Source organism: Ipomoea nil, unplaced genomic scaffold (assembly GCF_001879475.1).
Source record: "Ipomoea nil cultivar Tokyo-kokei standard unplaced genomic scaffold, Asagao_1.1 scaffold3377, whole genome shotgun sequence".
In the NCBI taxonomy this organism is placed as follows: domain Eukaryota; kingdom Viridiplantae; phylum Streptophyta; class Magnoliopsida; order Solanales; family Convolvulaceae; genus Ipomoea; species Ipomoea nil.
The window spans coordinates 95,884-114,285 of record NW_017619805.1 but is presented as its reverse complement, the minus strand read 5'-3'; positions in this window follow the sequence as shown (position 1 = coordinate 114,285).

Below are 18,402 nucleotides of genomic sequence, written 5' to 3'. Positions count from 1 at the left end.
TAATTCAATTCACCCATCATGCTCATTTCGAATTTATTCTGCATAAGCTTCGAAAATTTCTCACACAAAGAATTGCTAGTGCTTCCAAAAATAATATCATCAACATATATTTGCACTAATAAAATATGATCACCATCTTGAATTCTAAATAGAGTTTTGTCAACAAGGCCTTTGGTGAATCCACAGCTTATTAAGAACATTGATAAAGTATCATACCAAGCTCTAGGTGCTTGTTTCAACCCATACAATGCCTTTTTAAGTTTGTAGACTTTTCACCTTCTCTTTTTACCTCAAAACCTGGGGGTTGTTCGACATAAACTTCTTCTTCGAGTAGACCATTCAAGAATGCGCTTTTCACGTCCATTTGATAAACGGTGAAATTTTTGTGTGCGGCGTAGGCTAGGAAAATTCTGATTGCTTCTAGTCGGGCCACCGGTGCAAAGGTTTCATCAAAATCAATTCTTTCTTCTTGAGAGTATCCTTTTGCAACGAGCCTTGCTTTATACCTAACAATCACGCCTTCTTCGTTTGCTTTGTTCTGGAAGACCCATTTGGTTCCTACAACATTGTGGTTCGACGGTCTTGGAACAAGTTCCCAAACATCATTTCTTTTGAATTGATCGAGCTCCTCTTGCATAGCATTTATCCAATCCGGATCATTGAGAGCTTCGTCAATTTCTTTTGGTTCAATCTGAGATAGATAACACGTGAACAATGCTTCCATGGTAGATGATCTTGTTTTCACGCCTTCATGGATATTCCCAATAATTAATTCTGGAGGGTGATTTTTGAGCCATCTTAAATCTTGTTCAAATGGGTGCATGGTACTGGGTGGATCCATTTGTTGTGAATTTGTAGTGTTGGTTCAAATTTCATCAATTAAATTGTCTTGAAATTGATTACGAACATCACATGCAATTTGATCATTAATTGGATCACCAACTTGTACTGCATCTCCATTCCCACGTGAGGCATCACTCCCAAAATCATTATTTAAAGAATTTCCAACTTCTTCTGGGTGAGGGATGGGATTTTCTAGAGAATTAATTTCCAACTCATCCATTCCCTACAAAACATCATCTTCACACGTATCATTAGTATCACAAAAATCAATATGACACTTGTTACCATTTTGTGCAATTTCTTCGTCCAGAGCGCCATTTTGATTTGTGATTTTTCATCAAATACCACGTGTATGGATTCTTCAACCACCATTGATCTTTTATTCAGAACTCTGTACACCTTGCTGGTAGCTGAATATCCTAGAAAAATTCCTTCATCTGCACGCTCATCAAAAGCTTTTAGATGCAATTTATCATTAATATGAATAAAACATTTGCATCCAAAAATATTAAAATAACCAATATTTGGTTTTCTCCCTTTATATAGCTCATATGGCGTCTTCTTGTACTGCTTATGGATCATGCTTCGATTTTGCGTGTAACAAGCAGTGTTGATAGCTTCCGCCCAATAGCGTTTCGGGAGACCGGCAGCACTAATCATCACTCGTGCGGCTTCTTTGAGCGTCCGGTTTCTTCTTTCGGCAACACCGTTTTGTTGCGGTGTTCTTGCGGCAGATAATTGATGAGAAATTCCATGTGAATTGCAAAAAGCTTGTATAACTCCATTTACGAACTCGGTTCCGCGATCCGTTCGTATTTTTGATATTTGCAATTCTTTCTCATTTTGTAGTTGCTTTAACAGCTTCGGTAGAACTTGCTCAACTTAATTTTTCTTCTTGATAAACACGGTCCAAGTGTACCTGGAAAAATCATCAACAATAACGAGAGTATATTTCTTACCACTTACACTTATTGGATCAACCGGTCCAAATAAGTCCATATGTAGTAAGCTTAGCGGTCTTGACGTTGACTCGTGTGTCTTTGATTTGAATGATGATTTGATTTGCTTTCCGCATTGGCATGCATCACACACTTGGTCCTTCTTGAAGATAATATCTGGCAAGCCTTCTACTAGTTTCTTCTTTGCAAGCTGATTGATAGTCTTGAAGTTTAAGTGGTTGAGCTTTCTGTGCCATTCCCAATTAGCTTCATTCGAATTTCTGGCCATTAAGCACACTGAATCTTTGCTTGTGCTCCAATCCACAATATACATGTTCTTTCGCCGTTTTCCAGATAAAACAATCTTATTTGTGAGCTCATTTTTGATTAGGCAATTATCTTTAGAAAATTCTACATGATAGCCTTTATCACAAAATTGACTAGTGCTCAACAAATTAAATTTTAATCCTTCAACGAAAGAAACATCTTCAATCTTCAAACCATTTTTCTTGATCGTGCCAACTCCTTTTGTAATTCCATAATTTTGATTTCCTCCGAATATAACTTTTGGTCCATCGATTTCTTTGAAATTAACTAGATATGATTTATTTCTAGTCATGTGGCGTGAGCAACCACTATCGATGTACCAAACATCATCTTCTTCCTCTGCGTCAAGAGCCATAAGACAATCTTCACTTGTACTTAACTCAATTGACTTGCATATTAGCGCCGTATCATCATCCGAATATGAACTTTCATCGCTTGATGATGAATCCTCCGAATCATCATTTTCGTTTGGTTCGTTGCCAACGAGAGCTTTTCTTTTGTCGCGCTTGAACCTTTTGCTTTCGGATTTGTTCGGTGTAGATTCAACATTTTTGCCTTGATACTTGCTAACGATCGGATACGGACAATTTATTTTAAAATGTCCGGGTTTGCGGCAATTGTAGCATAAATCCTTATTTTCTTCGACTTTTTCTTCTTGTGTTATGCGAGAGATGAATTTTCCACGAGCAGAATTTTTGTTGTCTCCTTTTCGCATAAACCTTCTAATCTTTTTGACAAAAAGAGCAAATTGTTCGTCAGTCATAAAATCAACATTATTTTCTACTGACTTGGAGGTTGACGGTTGTTCGGCCATTAGAGCAGCATTTCGAGCTTCATGAACATCATCATCTTTGGCCTTCATTTCGAACTCATATGCTTTTAGATCACTAAATAATTTGTCTGTAGACAACATCCTTAGATCTCGGTGATCGCGCATAGCCGTAACCTTCATATCCCATGCAGATGGTAAGCCTTGTAGGATTTTGAGATTAATTTCTTTTTGACTAATATTTTTGCCAAGATCACTAATCTCTCCAAGAACTTTGATCATTCGAGCTTCCATGTCTGCAACACTTTCATTTGAGAGCATTTTGAAATCTTCAAACTTCTTCATGGCGATTGTGAGCTTATTGTCCTTTTCTTGTTCATCTCCTTCGCCAATCTTGATGAGAGTTTCCCATATTTCTTTGGCAGTGGCACACTTTCGGATCTTCGGAAATATTGTATCATCAATGGCTTTGAATAGAATATCCTTGGCAATATTGTCAAGATTATTCCGTGTTGTATCGTCCGATGTCCATTCCGGTTTAGGCTTTTGTACGTACTGTGGAGCATCCGGGGATATAACAAACGCCGTATTGACTTTAATATTTCGATAGGGCCAGTGGAAATAACTTCCCACATTTCATCGTGTAAAGCCGATAAGTGTACCTGCATACGAACTTTCCAATCATCAAATTTATCAAGAGAGAATAATAGATTTTGAGATAAATCTTTCTTCATCATCATCACGAGAGATATGAAAGATTAATCCGATTCACACACTTTGTAGAATGGATCTGTCTAGCAGTCACAAATAGTTGACCCACTTTAGGGACAATTTTGACTCGGGTAAACAGCTGCTCTGATACCAATTGTTGGTATCAGTTAGAGACAAATTCTGACTCGGATAGGCACCTGCTCTGATACCAATTGTTGGTCCCAAAAGAGGTAAGGTGAAAGTCTATAGGGGGGGGGGGGTGGGGTGAATAGACTTTCAAACTTTTTCGCACAGCACAACAATTGCTAAGACAGAGATAAACCAAAACTCTTAACTAGATTGTTAGAGTATGGTGCACAGCGGAAATAAATAAACATAAAGTGTGTGTGAGATTGTGTGAGCAGTATATATTCGTGAGAGCGAATATGTAAAGAGCAGTATGTAAAGAAAGCAGTAAAGAACACAAGACAATTATAGTGGTTCGCGGGGTGGTGTAATCCTCCTACTCCACTTGCTCTTTTCTCCATGAGCCAATTCACTATATCTACCACTCCTTGGTTCCAAGATACAATGAATTTCCGTGATCTAGTGCTTTGATCACAAAGCCCGCACTAATCACGCCCAGTGACACCACACTGCTGCTTCGGGTTTCACGTCGCCGCGCTACTATCCCAGGATTTCACGACTCCGCGTTACTTTCCCCCCGTCTTCCACACTCCGGTAGAAACGTATCCCGTGATCTGGTGCTTTAATCACCAAGCCCACACCAATCACGCCCAGTGCCTCCGACACTGCTGCTGCGGATCTCACAGCTCCGTGTGACAATCCAGGATTTCACAGCTCCGTGCTACTTTCCTCCCTTCTCTTGTTTTGCTCCAAAACAAGTGTTGTCTTGCTTCCAACTTCTGAGACTCTGTAGATGATCTTCAATGATGCGCAGGTCTCTTTGATGAAGATAAACACTCTGGAATGATTTCTCTTGACAGCTCTGAGTGTTTTCTCTCTTTGAATGTATCAAGTAAAGCACTTGATATTTATGCTCTGTTTTGCTCTGTTTAAGAACTCTCAGAATATTTCTCTTTTGAAGCTCTCTGAGTTCTTTTTCTTTTCTCACTTCTCACTTGAAGATTTTTGGTATGCTCTGTACCTAATGAGATTTTTGCTCTATGCTCTTTCAAGCTTAATTGCTCTATTCGATCCCTTTGATGGATTCGAATTTTCTGCTCTCTTGTTCGTGAGTTCCCCCTTCTTCAAGTCTTCATATCTTCATCATTTTATAGCTGGTAATGAGAATCTGTCCGTTGGAAAGAGACGCTCTCATTTTTGAAATCTTGTATCTTTTGTCAGAGATCTTATCTTATCTTCTGCAAAATGTCAGAAAGAGATAAGCTATCCGTTGATGGAGTTTCATCTCCATGTAAATGAGCTCCCAAACTTCATCTGATATTCCTCTAGTTTTACGTTGAGTGGAAATATCTGGGTCTCAGTTTTGGTGTAGAATGGCTTCTCTGATCAGCTCTGAAGTGGTCCTTGTATCTTTGGGATTCAAAAATAATCTTTATTTTAATCCCATACTAGTTAGACTAGTATTTTCCTTGTGAGAATATTTTTCACTGTAAGTTCTGCTTCATCTTCTTCATTCTCACGTCTGGGTGTTCTCAGACTTCAAACTGGCATTGAACTTCCACCCAATTTGAATTTCTCCATTGTAATTGACACCCAATTTCAATTGGCTTGTAATTGGCACCCAATTTGAATTTCTCCATTGTAATTGGCTCCCAATTGACTTTGACTTGCAATTGGCTCCCAATTGACTTTGACTTGCAATTGGCTCCCAACTGCTCCTGGTGCTTTCAATTGCTTCCCAATTTGAATTGTTGACTTTGACTTTGAAATTGGCTCCCAGACTTCTCCGCTCCCAATTTCAATTTCTATGAAATCGGCTCCCAATTCCTTTGAATTGGCTCCCACTTCTCCGCTCCCAATTTCAATTTCTATGAAATCGGCTCCCAATTTCAATTTCTATGAAATCGGCTCCCAAGTGCAATTGCATCTCAATTGCCACCCAAGTGAAATTGCTTCCCAATTTCCACTTGTAATTGGCGCAATTCCTTTGAATTGGCTCCCAAGTGCAATTGCTTCCCAATTTCCACTTGTAATTGGCGCCCAAAGCTTTCACTTCCCAATTTCCACTTGTAATTGGCGCCCAAAGCTTTCACTTCCCAATTTCCACTTGTAATTGGCGCCCAAAGCTTAAACTAGCGCCCAACTCCATCAAATTAATTTAATTTGACTCCATCAGATTAATTTAATTTGACTTCTCAAACTTTACCTTGTAAAATTGTTGATGGTGAGTTTTGAACTTGAGCCATTTTGAATAATATATCAAGCATCATCCACTTCGTCCATACAGCATTTGATTAAATCTCCAATCACATTTGATGTACTTCTTTCTTTCCATAGATGCTTGATCTCCAAGTCAATTTCATGCATTCTTCCAATATTAATTTTCTTCACGAAAATTCTTTTGGGATATCTTCTTTGAGTAGTAGCGACGTGAATATTGTATCATTCGTCTTCTTCTTCAATTTGTCATTTTCTCCAGACAAATTCTTGATTTACGGCTTTATATCTTCTTCTTCTATTTTCATCCATTTTCCTCTGTTTTTCTCTTTTCATAATTAAATAATTTTCCGATCACGGTCTAAGACTCTACTAGACCTATAAAATAAAATTGGGGGATCTACAAATAGAAATTTGGCATATCAAAACCATTACACTTTATTCCTAACAGATATAAATGGGCATAAGATCCCATAGCCAATATAAATGGGTGTAAAATCCCATAGCCAATATAAATGGGCATCAAATCCCATAGCAAAAATAAATGGGTATAAAATCCCATAGCCAATATAAATGGGCATAAAGTCCCATAGCCAATATAAATGGGTATCAAATCCCATAGCCAAAATAAATGGGCATAAAGTCCCATAGCCAATATAAATGGGTATCAAATCCCATAGCCAATATAAATGGGTATAAAATCTCATAACCAATATAAATGGGTATAAAATCCCATAGCCAATATAAATGGGTATAAAATCTCATAGTCAATATAAATGGGTATAAAATCCCATAGTCAATATAAATGGGTATAAAATCCCATAGCCAATATAAATGGGTATAAAATCCCATAGCCAATTACACAACATTATACCGCCACGATAGGTTTCCAAATATTTTCCTTCACTTTAACACCAACAACAACATAGATGTTTTACATCACAATTTAAACAATTAAACTCAAGGTTGCACTTTTACTAACTATTTAAATTCTTTTATTCATATATAAAATACACACACGGTAATTATAGAAGAATACTATTATTATATGTTAATAAAATAATAAATTTTCTTTATAAAAATACATACTGCATTTCAAATAAAATAAAATATATAATAATAATAAGAGTAAAAGACATTTTTAGTCCTAAATTTATAGTGGCTTGGACAATTTTAGTCCTTTATAAAAAAATTTGTCATTTTATGGACAGAGTTATTGTGGCGAGGACATTTTTGGTCCTCCGTCTATATTTATGTTAGATAACCGTCTGAGAGAGGGGTAATTACGTCAATTTAGGCTATCTCCTTCTATCTATTATATCTATGTGTGTTTTGTTTTCTTCTCGGTCATAATTCGAAGGAGTCGGAGAGTCCAAGTTGCAGTTGTACGAAGAAATTGCCAGAGAATCGAAGCCGCCAAACAGGTTACTAATCAAATAGATAGAAGGAGAATCGAAGCCGCCAAACACACATTGATATAATATATAGAAGGAGATAGCCTAAATTGACGTAATTGCCCCTCTCTCATACGGTTATCTATCAGAAATATAGACGGAGGACCAAAAATGTTCTCGAAATATAGATGGAGGACCAAAAATGTCCTCGCCACAATAACTCTGTCCATAAAATGGCAAATTTTTTTATAAACGACTAAAATTGTCCAAGCCACTATAAGTCTAGGACCAAAAATGTCTTTTACTCTAATAATAATAATAAATTTTTTATACAATTATCATACAAAATATATATATGTGTATAAGTACATAATATCTATCATAGATGAAATTCATATAACCAAACCAACCAACAAAAATCACATTCTTATACATTTTCAACGAATTCATAGCATCAAAATTTTCAGTTATCAAGAATCATTTGGTTCCATGACTTTCAACCAATCAAAAATCCACACTTTTCTTTTAAAATGAAAATAATGGGCAAAGTATAATAAAAACAACCACTTACTTGTTAACTTCTTTACTAAATCTTTCTCTAGACCAATTATGCACTCAAAGGCTCCTCTTCTACCATCCAAGAACACCAGAAAATAGCTTTGAAGATTTCTTGACTCTTGAAGAGAATGAAAGAAATATATATATATATATTTTTTTAAAGGCAAATGCCGACATGAGGAAGAGAAATGATTGGGAGAGAGAGAAGAATTTTTATTTCTTGTTGTGTGTTGTTCGGCCAAGTCAAAGGAAAAGAAGGGGAGAGGATGTTTTTATCTAAATCTCTAGTGATGATAGACTAAAATTGAGATTGTAACTCCCAATCACAAATTTATAACCCCCAATCCATATTATTACTCCCAATAAATATAATATATTATACATATATATACATCACGCAACACACCCCCATACTATAAATATAGTTACATAACATACTCATTATATATATATATATATATATATATATATATATATATATATATACACACACACACACATATATATATATATATATATATATATATATATATATATATACTATACTATACGTACCAAAGTTATATTTATATAATATGTTATAAAATACATTTTTATATCCAAACATATATAAAATCGTATGGTTCAAAAATAATTATTTTATAGTTCAAAATGCATACATCCTCATAACCAAATTATTATATATTATATTCTTATTTATAAGAACACAAAATTATGGATATGAGATTTTCTAATGGCTCAATCGGAATGGCTTAATCAGAAAAGAAGTGATAATTAATAAACGTAAGAATTTCTAATTTTAGAAAGTCTAGAAAAGTCGGGTATCACAATCTACCCCCCTTAAAGAATGTTTCGTCCCCGAAGCACTCCCAAACTTAAACTAAAGGTCAAGTAGGAAATTATAATCTTACAACTCTAGGCTACAGCGCCTAAAGGTGAAGTGTTAAAACCTACCCCCCTTAAAGAAAAGTTACGTCCCCGTAACTTAAAATCAACAAGTAACCAACACATCTTAAGGGTATTCCTATCCTACAACTTACGAACATTAAAAAGCACAAATAGGAAACAAGGTGAATATAGTCCTTCACATTTTATAACTTTAACAAATATTTGAATGAAATATGCAATCACATACTTGAAAGATGCACACCCTCAAGGTACAATAGCCCCAGTTCATATAAAATACTCATGAAATCTTCAAAACAACACACTTGCTTAAAACTTGCACTTGCACTTTCACGCACTATTCCATCAAGGAAACATATTCTAGAAGAATGACTTGCTTTCACTCGCAAGTATTACTCAAAATACAAATAATTACAACAAAACAGGTATAATGAAACTCATATCTCACCACCATTTCATAAGTCTCATCATTTGGATTTACCCGGTCACTTGGGAAATCTTAAAATCTTAATGCTTTGACCTTAGGCTCGAATACCATTTTGTAAATAACTTAGTCAAACTTATTTCCTTAATTTACAATTATAGATACGCATATCAATCATAGGAATCCAATTAGGATCCACACAATTCAAATCTTTATATTCAAAAGTTTCAAAAGGGATTGGGTTTACCCAATGATTGATCCCAATAGGCTCGAACCATAGTCAAACTTCCATAATTCAAATTTAAAGACTTAATTGATCCAACAAAATTTGCCAAAAACCATTTAGCAAATTAAATACTATAATACTAATAATTTATCCTTCTCAAAGTTATCATCCCTCACATTCAATCTCTGAAATTTAAACACGATTATCCTTTTGACTATTACTTGAGTCAAACTTCCAACCCAATAATTAACACATATCAAGTCCAAAATCTACTATAAGCACATCTCTTAACTATCTTCATGCAAGTTCCTGCATAGGCTATTTAGGAAGCAATTTCTAAAATCATCTTTCTTTCATCATCAATACTTGAGTAATTCAACCATAAAATCATCAAGGAAATTAATTTTTGTTAGGAATAAAGTGTAATGGTTTTGATATGCCAAATTTGTATTTGTAGATCCCCCAATTTTATTTCTAGGTCTAGTAGAGTCTTAAGACCATGATCGGGAAATTATTTAAATTGAAAAGAGAAAAACAGAGGAAGATGCATGAAAATAGAAGAAGAAGATATAAAGCCTAAAATCAAGAATTTGTCTGGAGAAAATGACAAATTGAAGAAGAAGATGAATGATATGAAATCACGTCAATGCTACTCAAAGAAGATATCCCAGAAGAATTTTCGTGAAGAAAATTAATATTGGAAGAATGCATGAAATTGACTTGGAGATCAAGCATCTATGGAAAGAAAGGAGTACATCAAACGTGATTGGAGATTTAATTAAAAGCTGTACGGACAAAGTGGATGATGCTTGATATATTATGCAAAATGGCTTAAGTTCGAAACTCACCATTAATAATTTTACAAGGTAAAATTTGAGAAGCCAAATTAAATTAATCTGATGGAGTTGGGCGCTAGTTTAAGCTTTGGGCGCCGATTACAAGTGGAAATTGGGTGGTAATTGAGATGCAATTGCACTTGGGAGCCCTCCTTTGAGCCGATTTCATAGCAATTGAAATTGGGAGCTAGTTCGAAGCAATTGAAATTGGGAGCTAGTTTCAGAGAAATTGAAATCAATTGAAATTGGGAGCAAGTCTCACATGGAAATCAATTCAAGATGAAAGCCAATGTTGAATTGAAATTGGGAGCCAATTGAGATTGTAGTATGGGATGCAATTTCAAGTTGGGGACCGATTCAAAAGCCAATGTTGAATTGAAATTGGGAGCCAATTGAGATTGTAGTATGGGATGCAATTTCATGTTGGGGACCGATTCAAAGAAGATATGGGATGCAATTTCAAGTTGGGGACCGATTCAAAGAAGACATGGAGATCAAATTGAATTGAGATAAAATTCAATACCAGGAGAAGTCTGGGAGCCAATTTCGAAGTCAAAGTCAACAATTCAAATTGGGAAGCAATTGAAAGCACCCGGAGCAGTTTGGGAGCCAATTGCAAGTCAAAGTCAATTGCGAGCCAATTACAATGGAGAAATTCAAATTGGGTGCCAATTATAAGCCAATTGAAATTGGGTGTCAATTACAAAGGAGAAATTCAAATTGGGTGGAAGTTCAAAGCCAGTTTGAAGTCTGAGAACACCCAGACGTGAGAATGAAGAAGATGAAGATGAACTTACAGTGAAAATATTCTCACAAGGAAAAATACTAGTTTAACTAGTATGGGATTAAATTGATGAATATTTTTAAATCTCAAAGATACAAGGACCACTTCAGAGCTAATCAGAGAAGCCGTTCTACACCCAGATATTCCCACTCAACGTAAAACTAGAGGAAATATCAGATGAAGTTTGGGAACCCATTTACATGGAGATAAAGCTCTAACAACGGCTAGCTTATCTTTTCTGACATCTTTGCAGAAGATAAGATAAGATCTCTGACAAAAAGATACAAGATTTCAAAAATGAGAGCGTCTCTTTCCAACGGACAGATTCTCATTACCAGCTATAAAATGATGAAGATATGAAGACTTGAAAAAATGGCGAAGTGTGAAGAGCAATAGAGCAAGAGCAGAAAATTCGAAACTCATCAAGGAGATCGAATAGAGCAATTAAGCTTAAAAGTGCATAGAGCAAAAATCTCATTTGGTACAGAGCATACCAAAAATCTTCAAGTGAGAAGTGAGAAAAGAAAAAGAACTCAGAGAGCTTCAAAAGAGAAATATTCTGAGAGTTCTTAAACAGAGCAAAGCAGAGCAAAAATATCAAGTGCTTTACTTGATAAATTCAAAGAGAGAAAACACTCAGAGCTATCAAGAGAAATCATTCCAGAGTGTTTATCTTCATCAAAGAGACCTGCGCATCATTGAAGATCATCTACAGAGTCTCAGAAGTTGGAAGCAAGACAACACTTGTTTTGGAGCAAAACAAGAGAAGGGAGGAAAGTAGCACGGAGCTGTGAAATCCTGGATTGTCACACGGAGCTGTGAGATCCGAAGCAGTAGTGTCGGAGGCACTGGGCGTGATTGGTGTGGGCTTAGTGATCAAAGCACCAGATCACGGGATACGTTTCTACCGGAGTGTGGAAGACGGGGAGAAAGTAACGCGGAGTCGTGAAATCCTGGGATAGTAGCACGGTGACGTGAAACCCGAAGTAGCAGTGTGGTGTCACTGGGCGTGATTAGTGTGGGCTTTGTGATCAAAGCACTAGATCACGGAAATTCATTGTATCTTGGAACCAAGAAGTGGTAGATATAGTGAATTGCTCTTGGAGATAAGAGCAAGTGGAGTAGGAGGATTACACCACCTCGCGAACCACTATAATTGTCTTGTGTTCTTTACTGCTTTCTTTACTTACCGCTCTTTACATATTCGCTCTACACGAGATATACTGCTCACACAATCTCACACACACTTTATGTTTATTTATTTCCGTTGTGCACCATACTCTAACAATCTAGTTAAGAGTTTTGGTTTATCTCTGGCTTAGCAATTGTTGTGCTGTGCGAAAAAGTTTGGAAGTCTATTCACCCCCCCCCCCCCTCTAGACTTTCACCTTACCTCTTTTGGGACCAACAATTAGTATCAGAGCCTGTAGCCTATTTGAGTCAGTTTATACCAACCTTTGGTATTAAAACACGTTGCCTAACCGGGTTAAATGTTTTTGACTGCTAGGCTGATCCATTCTACAAAGTGTGTGAATTGGATTAATCTTTCATATCTCTCATGATGATGATGAAGAAAGATTTAGCTCAAAATCTATTATTCTCACTTGATAAATTTGATGATTGGAAAGTTCGTATGCAGGTACACTTATCGGCCTTACACGATGAAATGTAGGAAGTTATTTCCACTGGCCCTATAGAAATATTAAAAATCAATACGAAATTTGTTATATCCCCGGATGCTCCACAGTACGTACAAAAGCCAAAACCGGAATGGACGTCGGACGGTAGAACGCGGAATAATCTTGACAATATTGCCAAGGATATTCTATTCAAAGCCGTTGATGATACAATATTTCCGAAGATCCGAAAGTGTGCCACTGCCAAAGAAATATGGGAAACTCTCATCAAGATTGGCGAAGGAGATGAACAAGAAAAAGACAATAAGCTCACAATCGCCATGAAGAAGTTTGAAGATTTCAAAATGCTCTCAAATGAAAGTGTTGCAGACATGGAAGCTCGAATGATCAAAGTTATTGGAGAGATTAGTGATCTTGGCAAAAATATTAGCCAAAAAGAAATTAATCTCAAAATCCTACGAGGCTTACCATCTGCATGGGATATGAAGGTTACGGCTATGCGCGATCACCGAGATCTAAGAATGTTGTCAACAGACAAATTATTTAGTGATCTAAAAGCATATGAGTTCGAAATGAAGGCCAAAGATGATGATGTACATGAAGCTCGAAATTCTGCTCTAATGGCCGAACAACCGTCAACCTCCAGGGCAGTAGAAAATAATGTTGATTTTATGACTGACGAACAATTTGCTCTTTTTGTGAAAAGATTTAAAAGGTTTACGCGAAAAGGAGACAACAAAAATTCTGCTCGTGGAAAATTCATCTCTCGCATAACACAAGAAGAAAAAGTCGAAGAAAATAAGGATTTATGCTACAATTGCCGCAAACCCGGACATTTTAAAATAAATTGTCCGTATCCGATCGTTAGCAAGTATCAAGGCAAAAATGTTGAATCTACGCCGAACAAATCCGAAAGCAAAAGGTTCAAGCGCGACAAAAGAAAAGCTCTCGTTAGCAACGAACCAAACGAAAATGATGATTCGGAGGATTCATCATCAAGCGATGAAAGTTCATGTTCGGATGATGATACGGCGCTAATATGCAAGTCAATTGAGTTGAGTACGATGAGATTACGAATAATTGATTCAAACTGTTGAGACAGGATTACAACGAGGATTAGAACTCTAACTACTCCTATACATCAGGATAACAATTGGAGACTAATTCCTGTTTACAGATAATAATAATAATAATAATAATAATAAACATTATTACTCACACACCCCCTCAAGTTCAAGGTGGTAGAGAGACTACATTGAGCTTGGACCGTAGAGTAGTGAACCGAGCTTTAGCCAGCGGTTTGGTGAAGATGTCGGCGAACTGATCTTTCGTTGACACAAAGTTTACCAGAAAGTCCCCAGCTGCAACCTTGTCACGGACAAAGTGGAAATCAATTTCCACGTGTTTGGTGCGGGCATGGAACACAGGGTTGGCGCACATGTAGGTCGCTCCGAGATTGTCGCACCACAGTGTAGCAGGAGTCCCAGCGTGTAAGCCCAGCTCCTTCAGAAGCGACACTACCCAGGTGACCTCAGCTGCGACGTCAGCTAACCCCTTGTACTCAGCTTCTGTGGAAGACCGGGCCACAGTTTTCTGCTTCCTAGAGACCCAGGATATGAGGTTCGAACCCAGGAAGACCGCATAGCCGCTGGTTGACTTCCGATCCACTGGACAGCCGGCCCAATCTGAATCCGAGTAGGCGTGAACATCGCAAGTCGGAGAGGGCACCAACTTCAGACCGTAAGAGAGAGTGGCCTTGACATAGCGTAGGACACGCTTCAGTAAGCCCCAGTGTTCTGTAGTCGGTGCATGCATAAACTGGCAGAGGCGGTTGACAGCATAGGATAAGTCCGGCCGGGTGATGGTTAAGTATTGCAGCGCCCCAGCGAGACGCCGATACTGTGTTGGATTATCAAACGGTTCTGTTGACGGGGCCACGGACTGAGATATGGCTGCAGGAGTGGCTAGCGGCTTGCAATCGGCCATTCCTGCACGGGTTAAGACATCACTCATGTAGCGGCGCTGAGACAGAAAGTGGCCGCCGTCAGTAGATATGGTTTCGATGCCGAGAAAAAAACCCGGTGTGCCCAAGTCCCGAATTTTAATGACAGTCGAGAGACGCTGGAGTATAGTAGCTAGTAAAGCGGAATCGTTGCCCATCATTATGATATCGTCGACGTAGACTAGTAAAAAAGACCCGTGAAGCCCCTGCAGTGTAATGAAAAAGGGATACGTCTGTTTTGGACGCCAAAAAACCTGCAGTGAGCAAATAATCATGCAGGCGCTTGAACCACGCACGGGGTGCCTGTTTCAAGCCATATAAGGATCGTTGTAAGTGACACACATGATCGGGATGTGTCGGGTCTTCATACCTTGGTGGCTGCCGCATGTACACGGTTTCAGCCAAGCGCCCGTTCAAGAAGGCGTTGTGCACATCCAGCTGTCGCAGAACCCAACCACGTGAAACGGCAATAGAGAGTAACAGCCGTACGGTGGTCGGTTTGACAACCGGGCTGTAGGTGTCGAAGAAGTCCTCACCAGCTACCTGGTTGAACCCTTTGGCTACTAGACGAGCCTTATGACGTTCAATAGTCCCGTCGGCTTTTCGTTTAGTGCGGTACACCCATTTGCAGCCCACAATGTTCATGTCCGGTTTCGCCAGAGTTAGCGACCAGGTGTTATTGTGCATGAGGGCATTAAATTCCTGGTCCATGGCATCTCGCCACTCGGGATGGCCCACAGCTTGTGAATAGCAAGTAGGCTCAGGGGAGGTTGTGAGAGCGTGAAATGGCTCATCAGTACCCCGAGTCATGCGTCGTAGCTTCATGACATGTGCACAAACTTGTGGCCTGGCTCTGGCAGCCCGTCGCTGCGCTGGTGGTGCGGTCGCGGGTCCCGGTAGAGCTAACCGTGGTGAAGCTGGCTCGGGGAGCTCAGGTTCGGGTGCCAAAGGAGCCGCTGATGCCAAGGGTGCCACAGAAGGCACTAATGGTCCAGAACCCCACGGTGTTGTAGTAACTTCTGAGTTTACAGGAGTCTGCACAGGTAGATTAGTTGCAAAGGGAAATATTGCCTCGTCAAATCTGACGTGACGGCAGATATAGGTTTTGCCCGTGTTTAGATCCATGCACCTGTAACCCCTAAAGGACTTAGGATATCCTAAGAAAACGCAGGGTGCCGAGCGGTACTCGACCTTATGCCTATTATACGGCCTAAGATACGAGTAGCACCGACACCCAAAGACTCTAAAGAAAGTGTATGGTGGTGGCGTATTGTAGAGACATTCATATGGACTTTTGAATTTTAAAACTGAAGAGGGCATGCAATTGATTAGGTGAGTAGCCGTTTCAAAAGCCCAATCCCAATATTTTAGTGGAACGGAACCCTCAGCGAGTAGAGCCAGCCCGGTTTCGACAATGTGTCTGTTCCGGCGCTCGACTCTACCGTTCTGCTCGTGCGTGTAGGCGCAAGATTGCCTATGCACGATTCCAAGTGACTCAAAAACGGAATGTAAGTGACGGTACTCACCGCCTAAATCTGACTGGATGGTCTTTATAGAACGCGAAAAACGGCGTTCTACCATCACACGAAATAACTGGAAAACTTTATAAATGTCCGATTTCACCCGTAAGGGGTAAAACCAGCTGAAACGAGTGTGGTCATCCATGAAGAGTACAAAGTATCTAAATCCATCCGTAGAGATAACGGGAGACGGACCCCATATATCTGTATACAAAAGGTCTAGTACATTACTACTACTAGAATTGACCCTATCTAACGGGAACCTTGACGACTTGCCCATTTGACATGTGGAACACAACCCGGCGGGACTCGTTTTATTTGACGTGACTGGACACCTTTTTAGAATGTGTTGTAGAACGCAGGAATGCGGGTGGCCCAACCTGCAATGCCAGACACTAGAGGACGCGCGAGCACTTATATAAGCCAAATGTGCCCGGGGAACTGACAGCTTGTAGTGACCTCCCACGCTAGGACCTTTAATTAGAGGAGTTTTGGTAGCCGAGTCCTTCACAACAAAATAATCAGCGTGAAATTCAAAATACACGTTATTATCCAGTGCAAAACAATTGACAGACAAAAGTGGAACAGATAATTTTGGAACATGTAGAATATTTGAGATTTTGAGATTTCTAGACACAGAAGGTAAAAGTGCATGGCCAACACGTTCAATTCCCAAACCTGTACCGTTGCCCACACGGAGGACATCTCCACCGGAATAGGGCTCGGATTGTGCGATCATGCTCGGATCTGGAGTCGCATGCGAGGATGCTCCCGTGTCGGGGAACCAAGCGTCACTGCCGGCGGTGGTCGCATCATCTCCGGCAACAACCATGTTAGCCTGCGGCTGTCCACTGTACCGGTGGTAACAGTTGGTTGCGATGTGGCCGTAGTTGCGGCATATCTGACAACGTGGAGTCCGGCCACCACGTCCGCCACCTTGTCCGCCACGGCCCCGTCCGTTGTTCCGGCCACGGTTCTGGCCATTGTTGGACTGATGACGTCCGCCAGAGCCACCAGTGTTGTTCTGCCTGCGACCTCGGGACGCCACCATCGCCGTCGGGGAACCCACAGCTGCACCGTCACTCGCCGGAAAGTCGTCCGCGAAGATGAATTGCTGAGCGTGCAGAAAATCCGATAACTGAGGGATGGTTACCGGAGTTCCAGTGACGGCCAACGAGGCAGCCATGGCGCGGAATTCTGGGCGTAGACCTCTGAAGACGTAGAGGTTTTGTTCGTCTAAGGATATCGGACGACCGGCCAGGGCTAGATCTTCGACGATCAACTGTGCCCTCCCGAGGTATTCGACCGACGTACTATCACCTTGGCGTAAGCTCTGAAACTGAGCGATGAGATTCAGGCACCGCGCTCTTGTGGATGATCCCAATGTCGCTGTGACAGAGAGCCACACTTCACGCGACGTGTTGCGCCCCACCGCCAGGTACATCACCTCGTCTGCAAGGGAAGAGACGAGGAGCGACAAGATCGCTTGATCTTGCTGGATCCAGAACGCGTACGCCGGATTGGGGATGGTGGTGGAGACCGTGGCGTCGGAGGCTTCATCGCCGGCGGTAGTTGAAGGGAGGACGGCCGGAGGACAAGGCAGCTCGCCATCCACATAACCAAGTAAACCTTGGCCACGGAGGAAGGGGATCATTTGTGTTCTCCAAAAGAGAAAGTTTCTTGTGGTTAGTTTTAACGACACAAAGTGATGTGCCGATGATAGGGAGGTGGGGGTTGCCGGCGAATTGGAGGTGACAGCGGCAGTAACGGTACGCTCGCTTGAATTCGTTGACATTTTGAGGAGAGAGAGTAACCCAGTCTGCTGATACCAGATGAGATTACGAATAATTGATTCAAACTGTTGAGACAGGATTACAACGAGGATTAGAACTCTAACTACTCCTATACATCAGGATAACAGTTGGAGACTAATTCCTGTTTACAAGTGAAGATTGTCTTATGGCTCTTGAAGCAGAGGAAGAAGAGGTAACTTCTAATTCTTTCAATTCTGTTAATTCTTCTTTTTCTCGTGAATCTATTGACAATCTAATGCGAGAATGTCAAGAGATTATGCTCACTCATCCTCAACTCAAGGAGCGCAATAATATTCTAATTCTTGAAAAAGAAGAAATGAATAAAAAATTGCAAGATGCTTTACTTGAAGTGAGTAAATTGAAGAATGAA